Source organism: Stegodyphus dumicola, chromosome 5 (assembly GCF_044657685.1).
Source record: "Stegodyphus dumicola isolate Sdum_Otavi_A_Nest chromosome 5, ASM4465768v1".
In the NCBI taxonomy this organism is placed as follows: Eukaryota; Metazoa; Arthropoda; class Arachnida; order Araneae; family Eresidae; genus Stegodyphus; species Stegodyphus dumicola.
In genome coordinates, this window is record NC_140772.1 from 152167844 (window position 1) to 152180789 (window position 12946).

Here is a 12946-nt window from a genome sequence, read left to right on the forward strand (position 1 = left end):
CGACTTTACTGTTCTGCCGCTGGTAGCTCTTTATGAGTTTAAAATTTATGTTTCTTGTTTATTTTTGATAATGGCATTCTAGAAATTTGCAGATAGACTCCCTATAACAGCTCTCATCAGCATTCGAATTCGGGCAAATTTCGGGATGCCCAAATGCCAAAATGATCTGCGCAGGATGGTGGAGGAGGCAAGAATTTTTTTTTTTTTTTTTTTTTAAATCTATTTAGAATATAGCAAATATTACTAGACCCTTGCATACTCTAACTTTTCTTTAGACTTTCTAAGAAAATAAAATTTTTCCTTGGACTTTAAAAATTACTAACTGCATCCTGCCTCTCAGGAGATAGCACTGTTCGGAATTAAAGATGAAGGATAATAGCTCAAGGGGATATTAAAATACCAGCAAGAGCATAATTTTTACTTCCTGGACATATGACTAAAAGCAGAAAGTTTAGGTACGCAACATGAAATATCCCAAGAACTGTGACAGCCCATACATATTACCAGCCTAAGCATTCGTTGACTTATGGAGGACTGTTATCACGGTGAGAGCTGCCAATGTAACTGATAAGGCGAAGGTCATTAGGAAAGGTGAAGTGGCGACACCATGTACTCCATTGAACTGCATTAAAGAAAGCAGTTACCTTCCAGAATCTGTGTCTCCGGAGAGCTTAATATCTGAGTAATTGCAGAATGCACAGCTAAGCAATGAAGAGAGAAATGCTGCAGAACGTGCATTCAAGAATTTCAATATGTTTTCTTCTGCTGATGTTCTGACGTAAGTTGAAACAGTTTAGCTCAGCATAGAATTGATATGGAAGATCATCCACCAATCACATAACATCCAAGACGGCTACCGACTGCTAAACAAGAAGAGGTAAAAAAAAACGCTTTAAGTACATTTTTTTTTTCATCATTTGAAAAAAATGAAAAACTTGATTCTGCCGGAAAAATAAGAATACAGAGGTAAGTCTATTTAGCATTGAGCAATTTAGGCAGATATCGCCAAGCTAAAGCCTTTGGCGACCAATTTTTGTCGTTAAATTTATTGAGAAATCGCCTAAAGTCGCCAAACTTGGCCACCATCTGGCAACATTTTTGTCTGGTTCCTGTATAACTGTAATGGGTATTTTAATTGAATATTTGTAATTAATCTATATATGTAACTGTAATCATAACCGGTCCGCATATGCTTTCCAGAAATTTTCAGAAGCAGAAAATACTAGAAATTTCTCAGCCGCCGGGTGAAAACTTTGTAAGACTGGCGACATCATGTGCTCTCAGTTGTTGTTAACACAAACACTTTCTTTCCTCTGTGTAGCATGGCAACGCATGCTGGGTAAAAACAAACAAAATTTTTACACCTCTCCTGGGAACAGTTACGCAACTGAGGGAATCGACCTACTGTGAACCCTCATATCAGGCAGGGGGAGGTCGTGGGGCACAAATCCAAAACTTAGCCTCAGCCCAAATTTACAAACCACTTAGGGGTTTTAAACTAATCCTTAATGTCTGGAGAACCGGATCCCACACCGGCTCTTAGCCTCAGACTGAATAACTCCAAGAATACTCCGCTTACTGGGCCGGGCCCGAGGGGTCACCACTCCCTGTTCTCGGCTTTTCGATGGAGGCGTGACCTGAAAACCTGATGGACTTGACCGGTCGTTAATTGCTCCCGCCAGTATTACACGGACAGCGCGTCCCATCAGGACATTACCTAGCAAACTAGGTGCCGTCCCACACCAAGCTACAGAACCATCTGGTATACGTCTTACGCCTTTCCCCCGAGGTCCAGCCATACAAATGACCCAACCCCGGGCTCTGGAACCGCCAGGCTCGTGATTTTATATCCCCGTGGCCGAGACTGCCTAGGTACAGATCCTAGCCAGTAGCTTCGCAGAGTTCTCTACGTCGACCCCCGGGGGCATGCCGGGTAAGACTTAATTTATTATATTGTTACGAATTTGGCATTTAAATAATTAACGTTGGTTGAATTGTAAATTAAATGGTTTTATTTCCCGCGCAGTGCAGCGCGTGACGAATATAAAAGAAAGCTAAGCCGGAAAATTGAAAATACAAGAGCGCGTGCATGTAACATTTAATAAATATCTCTTTTTGATTTCGAGAAAGTACTAGAAAATTCTCGCGTGAGATTTTAAAATTTTATAAAAGGAGGAAAACCTCTCAGTTATTACTTTGGATCTTCAAAGCTCTGATTATTTATTGATAGTGTAAAATGTTTTTCACCATTTGCTACTTCGCTCAAATACCGCCGTCCCTATATGTACATAGTGTATAGTTTCAGTAACTCATGTGCCTCAGTGTTGTACAAGAACTTTAGTGTTTAATTTCTCAAACCAAGACTTCACTGACTTGTGATATCTACTATTTCAAGATGCATTGGCTGTGGACAGTTCAAGGGAGGGTGACCCCCACGTGACTACCATTGTCAATCTGTGTTTTACAGCAAGGATGAATTTGAATTATTTTGTTTAGCTAATCTGTTGCACTTAGTTGTGCCATTTGTCTTCATTTAGATCGCGATATTAGTTTAATTATTCCAATCTGGATAACCTGTTTCAAAACTTGATAATTATTAATATATTCAGTATTTCTCATTGCACGCGTAAGCTGCTTTGCTTGGAGTCTGAACTTGGGTAGGTGACCACCCACGTGACAGGCTCCTGCCAATCATCTCCCTCCACTCCACCTACATTTCACAAAATTTATCAAGTTTCGCCTAGTTGGCGCGGCGTAAATCGCCTTAATTAAAAACTTAAGTACCAACGCCTTAGGGCAATTTACCAACAGAGACGGTTAAAGTAGCGGTTGGCTACTAATTGCCGCCTAGCCATTGACTCGATTTTCGATTTCGAGTTCGTAGTAGTTACTTAGTTTGTTGTTGTTTAGAAAACTGCTCTTGTTGATTGTAGCGAATTCGCGGATTAGCTTTCTTGAGCTGTTTTGAATTAAGTTCTGTAATGTATTTTGCAGTAATTTACAAAACAGACAATCTTCTTAGTAGAACATAAATTTTATTTCTAGTTCTCGGTGATAGAAAATTTTATACAATTCTTAAGTGGCAAAATTTTAATACTACTCCTAGCTGGCAAAATCTTCAGAATACTAATCTTTTTTTAAAACAATATCTCACGTTGCTGAGTAACGGTTTAATACAAATATGGCGTTGCCACTTCAACAATAATTATATTTATTTATTAAATAACAAGATATTACAACCTCTCCCCCTCCAGATAAACTTTAATTTATATTTTTATATTAGTTTACTTTTTTTTTTTTTTTTTTTTTTTCAAAACAACAATATCAGCACTATACAGAATTGAAATACAAGATATAACATAATAAGATACACTGAGGAAGAGAGGAAGGAACAAAATATTTTTTTATCTATACAGAGAAACAAACTATTTAATCAGGCCAGGGAGTACGACTTAATGCGTCTACATTTTTATGGTTTTTACCACTTCGATGAACGATCGTGTAATTGTAGGGTTGTAGTACTAGTGTCCATCTCATAAGTCGTGGATTTAGACTCGCATTATTTTTGAGCCAAACTAAGGGATTATGATCGGTCATGATGAGGAATTTAGTATGTCCGTCTAAATAACATTGAAGTTTCTTTACAGCAAATATTATGGCGGCGCATTCCTTTTCTGTGGTAGAGTACTTTTTTTCAGTTTCTGTAAACTTCTTACTGAGGTATAATACTGGATGTTCATTGTCTCGTTCATCTTTTTGAGCTAAAAAAAGTATCCACATTTATGTTTTACTCACGCATTTGAAATTCAAAAGAGTGGCTTCTTAAGATCTCACATGCCTTCTTTTAAGATACAGGGGTTGAAACATTTTGCCAGACAACAGAACTCCGTATAACTGGTAAAATAAATGCAAGTGACAACTTTGATAAATGGAGGAGTAAAAAGTTAACAATACTCAAGGGAGAAATAAACAAAATACAGGAACGTTAAAAAGGTCCTTCCTCAATCCAAGAGTCTTAAAAAGGTTAAGAAATTCAAATTTGCTCGCTGTGCGTTAGAAAAAAAAAGAAATATCCCAGAATCCTTTATACAATTTAAAAGAGAATAAGTTTGCCTTTCGAGAAAGCATTCAATCTCTACATTTTAGAAGGAGGAAAAAGAGAAAAAAAAGTATCAAAACTCCTCATGGGAAGACAAAATTTCACATTCTTTGCATAAAGTTTCCCTTCTCTAAGCTATAATAAATACATACAACAGAGATAAGAAATGAAATTCTTTAAACATTCAAAGCACAAAGTGGATTAAAAAATAAAACTGCTAGAGCTTATGTTCTGCATTGAGAAAAAGTTTAATCAAATTTAATTTCGAATTATAACAAATGTGTGAAGAAAAACACATTATTTGAGGTAAACTAATTAAAACATAAGTGAAATAAACTATAAACAGCCCATATCTGCATGACAAGTTCTCATATATATTGAGAAAATAATAGTAATTTGCGAAGTTTACAGTAGTTATACATTAAATTCTTATATTTTCTTATTTACTACAAAATAATCCCTTTTCACATTCCTCTTTCCATTCAGTGTGCACTATAGAAATTACCTTTAATAAAAAATGATAAAGCGTAAAAACACACACACACAGTAAAGCCTGTGGAGATTGAATTGATTGTGACATAATTAATATACTGCTTGAAAGCGGTTAAATTCAAGTAATAATGATAGTCAATTCGAAATTTAACATTTAAAATCTCTTTATTAAAATATGTATTATCTTCACTTTCTTGCTCCTTCTAATATATATATTAAGAGAAAATATACATAAAATAAAATTTACACTTATTTTTGTCCTGCTATTCTTATATAAAGCTAATGGCGCATGTACTTACACAATATTTTAGTCAATAATAATATTCAAATTTGCGAAATAAAACCTTTATTAACCACTGGAGATGAAGTGAAATCATAACTTTGCTTAAGTTTCAATGTATAATTTGAGTATTTCTACTTCGCTTTTCTGTCAATTTGTTGTTCACTGTTTTTCTTTCTTATTTCAGAAATGTGAAAGTTAATGTAATTGTAAGAATAGGAGTTTTTTTGGCCGCCAGTTCAGCTCTGCATGCATCGAGAATGTTTTATGAACAATGAAGAATGTGTTTAACTGGCCACATTGCTTCTGCATCTTTATACATAGCTCTATCACTATTCATCTACTTTACGGCTGAATGAACGATTGGTTCGGCCGTTACCAATCAACGCTTAACTAGCTAAGTATCTGACCATTGGGGGGGAATAAAATAAAACTCTTTGAAAGATCATTGACTCATTTCGGCTATTAAGATCTAATATTCGAGAGGCATGAAAGCACAGATTTAATCAGAACTTTGTGTTACGACAGCTTAATTAGTTTCATTAAACTCAATTTTCTAATTTCTTCAGACTACAGAAAAGAAGAATTTTATTTCTAAAGCACATTACTTATAATTTAAAAGTGATTTCTATAGCTTGCTTTTTAGAGCAAATCTACATTAAAAAAATCTCACAGCTTTAGCATGTTATCATCAACTGAAGATTCAATTTCCATGAAATGAATTTCTTATCCCAAAAGATTATGAATCAAATTAGAAGCCATGTTAAGATAAAAAAGAAAGAAAAAAGGAAATGAGGAACCTTCTGATTACAGGCTTGTAATTGTATAACGGAATAGATAGCACGAAAAGAGAGACCAAAGTACAAGAATGTACTTGGGAACGTAAGGATGGGTAGAATTCAGTTGGGGATTCTGATCCATGATTGGTATACGAAGGGGAAGGCCTAATGTATTTCTGTGAGGGATACGTGACGGTTATTAATTTCTGATGCTTCTAGGAAAAGTTGCAGAAGGTTACAAAGAACTTTAACACCGAGCTTTTTATAAGGAAAATATGAACCTGGATATAAAACTAAATTAAATTATAAGTTATTCATATGCTTAACAAAGCGAATTGAAATGATTTTTCATAAAATAAATTCGTCAAAATCAAGTTGTTTACTAAACATCATTACGACCTGAAAATTAGATTAGCTTTCAATTAATTTATTGCGGTAAAACATAGTAAAACTCTCTATCTAAGCGAAAAGATAGCTTCTTTTTCCAAATGAAATCGACTCATTACTTTACGTACGGTAGACATCTGGTGATTGCAGTAATATCTTACCTTTATACATAGGTAAGTATATTCGAAAGAAACACATTAAGCACTTCACAGACTCACTATAAAACATCGTGATCTCTAAGTTTCGGCAAACAATAAATTAAAAAAAGTACTACTTTATAAAACGTCTTTCAAAAACAGTCATAACAGTGACAATCAATTGATTCAGACCAAATAGTTTAGTATCTTCATAACATTTCAGTTAATCATAAATTAAAAAATAGAGATCATATATTTTCAAATGCCTTTTTAATTCATTGAGAGGCTTGAGCAGAGGAGGAGTAACAGGAAAAATGGATTCAGTACTAGAAAAATTTGATTACCATACGATAAACATAGAAAAACCTAATCTAAACAGAAATTTTATGCATAATACGAAGAAATCAAGGAAATTTTAACGTTTAATAGATAGCTTCGGAATTTATTTACTCCAAGACAAACACAGCGACTGAACAGCTTCAAAGGGGCTATATGGCCACCCAAAATATTTTTTCCCCTTAAGCCTCAGATTCTGTTGCCTTTCTGTGCAGCTAGTGCCTAAATGAACAGAGGACATTTGGCTATTCTAAAATCGATGAAAGACCTACAAGGCCAACATAATTTAGCAACTTACGCGTCCAATATTTTGATGTGTAGCGTCTAATTCTTAATTTAATAAATGTATTCGACGGGGTTTGAATCCGGGTCGAACTACCAGTATTCCTAGGGGTCTTAATCGTATGCCTCCGCCTAAGAAGAGCCATTAACGTGCAGAATTTTCAAGAGAGAACTAATTTGTAAAGCAGTTTAATTTAATGCCAGGAAAAACCGATGCATCCGACTAGTTTAATCATGCAAAAACGAAACCAGGGCCAACAAAATACGCTTGAATACCAGGATTTCTCCGCTTTAGACAACTGGGGATTAGTAGATTTCCCTACGTACAGCAGAAGCGTTAAATAGTTATTTTATGAGAAGTTCTATGTATATAATGAAGAATGTTTTGTTTCAAAATATTCTTCTTGCTGGATTATTTCGATTAAAATTTTATGTTTATTGGAAACCGGATCCAATAACTCATGATACTGCAAATTTTACATGTACAGAAAAGAGCACGAATTAGTAATAAAAATATGAAATTTAAACGACTGAATACCGCGCTTTTGGGTTTCAGTTTAATTCATTGATAATCATCAGATCTTCTTAAAACGGTATGGCTTAAGTAATTTTAGCAAAAACTAACACAGCTGAATTCTTTACTGAAAAAAATATTAAACTAGCACAGTGAAACATGCTAATTTAAAGCAATGTGTGTGTTATCTCAACCAAATACCGTGTATATTTCTCAACCGAATGTAGAAAGATGAAGATTGTTTTATTTTTCAATTACCTTTACATTTTTTATCGGTGCTCTAAAATGAATTAGAAATTAGAATTTCCGTGTATCTCTTCGAAAACGTTTACTTAAAAAAAGTTCTGAAATAACATTTAAATATTAATTATATTAGTAAGCAACAAATAAAATAACAACAAATAATTCTGTAATCACACATAAAACATAAAAAGTGTGGAATAGGAGAAAGCTCAGATTTTCACAAGATTGGAAGCCGCGCTGCATTAAAACATCGGAATATTCATTTACTGATCAATACCAACCCCGGTTAATCGAATTCCATTAAATGAACTTCGGTTTTGAGCAACCTAAGATAACGAAGCCCGGAGGTATAAAACTCAAACAAGCACTTTATTCATCTGCAAACACTGTCTCTTTCACACTTCAAGCAACCATGCAATCAAATATTCAGGAGCTCTCATAATAACTAAAGAGATTTCCACGAAATTCGAATCTAGGAGGAAAAGTCGGTGGAAAGTTGAATTAGGGATCCTTCAAAAGGATGGAATATTGCACCAATTTTCGTAAATATGCCCCGAAGATTGAGAGGTAATAGCTTTTGCGTGGCGCAACGTGCTGAGAGAGAGAGAAAGAGGTATTAGCTAGCCCCGTCCTCAATATGTTCGTGATTGCAAAACTATCGGAAAGCTGTTTATTGCTCCTGCAAGGCTCGATGAGTGCATGTATATTAGATCGCCCGTAGGAGCGCTTTTGTTGGTAATTAGAAACTTAAGGTCACCATCACGTTACAGAATAGTACTCACCAGCTGAAGGTAAAATGTTATCAATGGATTAATAGCGCCGGATTATTTGATCGATTAAATGCGCGAGTTACGTATCAGCAACTTCGTTTCTGAGATTGTTATGTTTTGCAATGTAAAGCTGCATCTTGCTGTGGTAGCAGCATCCGTACCTAACGACAAGAGTTTTCGCACGTGGCTACATAGCTGACGTTATTATAATTTCAGAAATCGTGTCTTGTTGTGTCAAATGTTATACCCTGTCAAATGCTGCTCCTGAAGCAGAGCAAATACACCAACTTTGTGTGAGTACAAGCAACTCTTAACACTTTTAACTTACAATTATTGAAGATGTAGATTCAATAACATACAACGCATAGTTTTAATTAATGATTTTAAGTAAACGCATAGGAATATAAAAAATGTTACATAACATTTGTGATACATAACATTTTTAAGTTCCTTTCGAAACTAAGAGCCCAGAACCAAGGTGTAAACGGAAAAATTACTCATCCTTCTTTCGGGTTGCTGGTTCATTAACGGCCGCGCGGTAAAAGTTGCCTGATAAGTTTAGTCCAAACTTCGAACCCCCAGCGAACAGGCTGGCTGCATTAGCGTTTTCGTGGTTTTTCACCATATGTAACATGTACATGAGTCAGTTTCTCTTAGAAAGTCTTTCACGAATGCATCCCTCCCCTTAGGCAGATAGCCCTAGTGTGGTTTTCCGTAACCTAAAAAACTAAACTAAACTTTCGGGTCGCTGAACATTTTGAACATTCTAGATATCATATAAGACATTCAAAACTTGTAAAATGACTTCGAAACTGTAGATTAATTACGTAAGGTTGCAAATTCAAATATTTTTAATTCATATTAAATTTACAGTTTTTCCGATTGCTAATATTTAAAATATCCTTAATTTTTATCCAACTTGCGCAGTTTTTGTTCAAATTTGTCTTAATCCCTTATTGATTGCTGCGTGCACTTGCAATTTTTATTATTACGACATAAGGATACATTTGTTTACATAACAAAATAATCAAAAAAAAATTCCTAATGAGTAAAGCTGCATTTGCTTCAAACTCTTTACTGGTAAACAATTTAAAGTAACCCCCCCCAAAAAATCACATCTTATTTGTAAAAGCTGCTTTTGCCTTGCGTCTCTTTTCGGCGAGTAAAACTCGGTAGTCTACAGTTGCAGTTTTAACAACAATCCAGAAACCTTGATTTCTTTTAGCAAATTCGTTCCTTACTGCTTTATATAACAGATCAAGATTTTTTGGAACAGAGGATGCAGATGCGAATTTAAAATATGAAAATGTTATGCTCATTAAGCAATTCAAAGACTTAAATTTTTATTACATGTTTTACACCATGGCCAGGGAGTCAGTTGTTTTTATAAATAACGAAACTTAGGCGAAGGCATTCTTTAGCCTTGTAGAGTATTAGGTTATTTTGAAGCAGGAGACGTGAAAAAAGTACAATGCCTTGGCCGAGAATCAAATTCCGAACCTTCCGAATATGCTTCTAATTACACCACGAAGAGCTGGTTGTGACGAATTATCGTCACCACCTTTTAATTCCGCTTTTACAATTTTAGGTGCGTCAAGTATGCTTCCAGTTACACCCCAAAGGCATGCGGAAAGAAGGGAGAAAATACCTTATATATTCCCCTTTTAAAGGGCGACTGAGGATAAAGGGACCCAATCGCCATATACTGGTAATGAGGAATTATCGTCCACCACTTTTTAGTTCGGGCGCCATTGTAGAGTCATTAGATTTTATCGATGTAGGAACTTGAAAAATGTGCAATGCCCCAGGGAACTCGAACTCCGAACCTAAGCAACACCTCTCATTCAGTTTCAGACTAATCAGTGCAATGAACAATTAATTATACAAATATTAAAAGTTTTTCTGAATAAAAACGAAAGAAGCTAAAATACTCTCCATTTCTTCCGCCATTCCAGGAATCTGGCAGGTTGGTTAAAGGACAACAATAGAGAATATTCTGCAAAAGAGAAGAACTCCCTTTGCAGACAACTTCTTGGAGAAAAGTGACTGTTATCAATGTTATACATACTAAAAGAACTCAAAACGTCTGGAAGTTAATTTGTTCAACCGCCGGATTATGAACCCTATAATAAATTGCTTCTGTAACTCTGAAAGTTACAGACCTGGTAATAAATTCTGTTTTTCAAAATTTTTAGTTCAGAAATACACAAAGCGTACTATTTAGAAGAAACTCTGCTTGAATATTTGAATCTTTATAATGAAAATTGTTGTGAAAGACAAAAACAAAAAATGTGAAGTTAAATCTTTTTCTGAATTGCAATACTAGCAGATGATTTTAATTAAGTGTCATCTTGAGGAAGAAATTTACAAAATGAGAGCAAAATATTATACAGCTGTAAATATCTGAATTCGTTTTGATTACATTTTTGTTTTTCTGTGTTGTTGTAGTAATTTGCATTACTTCATTAATTTATTTATAGCTTTTAAGAACGGTAATTTTAGGGTTTATTTTGGGTTTTATCTAATTTGTGGTCATATCTTGTTAGTCCAAAGGGGCAATTTGCCCAGAAGGACTATTAATTTCGTTTTGGCATTTTGCGTTGATCCACTTTCTGCGTTGTTTCACTTTTCAAATTGTTGCCACCAAATATTATCGCCCTGTATTACATGTACAGGAATTAAATAATGAAGAATCTGCATAAATGTATGTATGTTTCTCGCATTGTGATAAAAAAACTGTGCCTAGAACCATCCAATTTTGAATAACGTAATCTTTCACCGAATATGGGCATCTGGTAGCTCCAATTTGGAATTTGTTTTATTATCGATTTCATATTTTCAAAAAATCTGTAACGAAATTTTTATTAACAAACTCAAGTATTTCAAAGCGAGCAATACAACGTTCTATAGAAAAACCATTTTTATCTCCAGCGCGCAAGACTGTGTATCCGAAATTCTAAAGATATGCTCATTTCAAAATTATGAATTTTAGGGTTCAAGTGGGAAGATTGTTTAATAAATAAAGGTAATACAGAAAACGTTAAAAAAAACGCCTCTTTGGACTTAATTTAAAATCTGAAAATTTTTTTCTTTATATTTTTTGCAACAACGTTAGGATTGTAAAGATGTCTCAGTTAGAACGGAAGGTACGGGCAATTTCGTTCCAGCGACAACTTTTGTCACCAACCTGGTGACATTTGGCGATATCTCACCAATCTGACTACTTTTTGAAAGATTTGCGAACCCAAAATTTGGAAGCTCTACGGCCAGTTCTTTCAAGTTTCCAGAGCTCATGCTACAAAGTGTCAACAGGAATTAGAGAGTTCAGTTACGACTTAGCTGCGAGAACTAGCGGTCAGCTGAGTTATTAATTAGCTTTTACTCTGAGTGTGATTTGAACTTTACGTTATATTTCGTGTGCTGAGGAGGAATTAATATCCACTTTCTCCTTGAGTTATTTCCAGCTATTTGCGCTGCGTGCGTTACACAGTGTTTATAATAAATTTTAATTGCTTTCTGCTTACATGGACATATTATTTAAAGAAATATTAACGATCCCGTAGATGGCAACATTAAAATGGTTTTAGTAAAAAAAAAATACTCTCCAAAATACCTGTTCCTCTCAGTCAAATAAAATTATTTGAAAATGTATTTATATATACTCATGTCCATAAATTAAGGATAATTCAGAGTCACGCGGAAATCGAGCTCTAAAATAAATATATCACCTGTAAAATCACTACACACATCTTCAAGAATCATATGCAAATTTCAGAAAGTAACCAGATGACACCGATGGTAGGTCACAATGACGAGAGTGTAAGAGAGTGATATATAAGGAATACAGGCAAAGAAGTCAAAATGTTCGCAGGCGCTTTATAAGCATTTCAGTGAAATAACCGAATAGTTATGACACAAAGGATTTTCGGTATTTCTCAGTTACTGCCAAAAGAAACAGGCGGAGCACAGCCTCAGACCTGTCTCGTCAGCTCTCTTCAGCCATTGGTACGACAATTTCAAGGCAGACCGTGTACAGACGCTTAGGGCAGATTGGTCTATATGCTCGTAGACCTGTCAGGTGCGTTCCACTTACTGCAACTCACTGTCGCCTGCGGTTAGCCTGGAGTAGAGAGCATGCATTGTGGACACCGCAACAATGGACTTGTGTGATGTTTTCCGTCGAGTCCAGGTTTAGCTTGCAGTCTTATTCTCGCCGGACTTTCATATGGAGAGCTCCAGGTACCCGTTACCACCAAGAAAACATCATTGAACGACACTGTTACAGTGGTGCAGGAGTGCTCGTTTGGGGTGGAATTATTCTGAGTTCCAGAACTGACCTGCATGTTCAAATTGGAACCATGGCAAGCCAAATCTATCGGGACGTCATTCTAGAACAACATCTACGTTTGTTTCGGGGCGCCATGGGCGCACAGTTTGTGTTTATGGATGACAACTCCCGTCCTCGCCGTGCAAACATCGTAAGCGAATGCCTTCAATCGGAGGATATCACCCGTATGGACTGGCCAGCATTCTCACCGGACTTGAATCCAGTAGAGCACGCGTGGGACATGCTTGGCCGACGACTTGCAGCCCGTCAACCTCCTCCAACATGTCTACCGGAACTTCG

The 12946-nt window shown here is 35.6% G+C and overlaps 1 protein-coding gene across 3 annotated transcripts in view; it reads right to left on the reverse strand.

Annotated features, from left to right (window-relative positions):
- LOC118196369 (BAR/IMD domain-containing adapter protein 2-like) overlaps positions 1 to 12946 on the reverse strand; it is a 299892-nt gene that overhangs the window by 70308 nt on the left and 216638 nt on the right. The window lies entirely within an intron of this gene.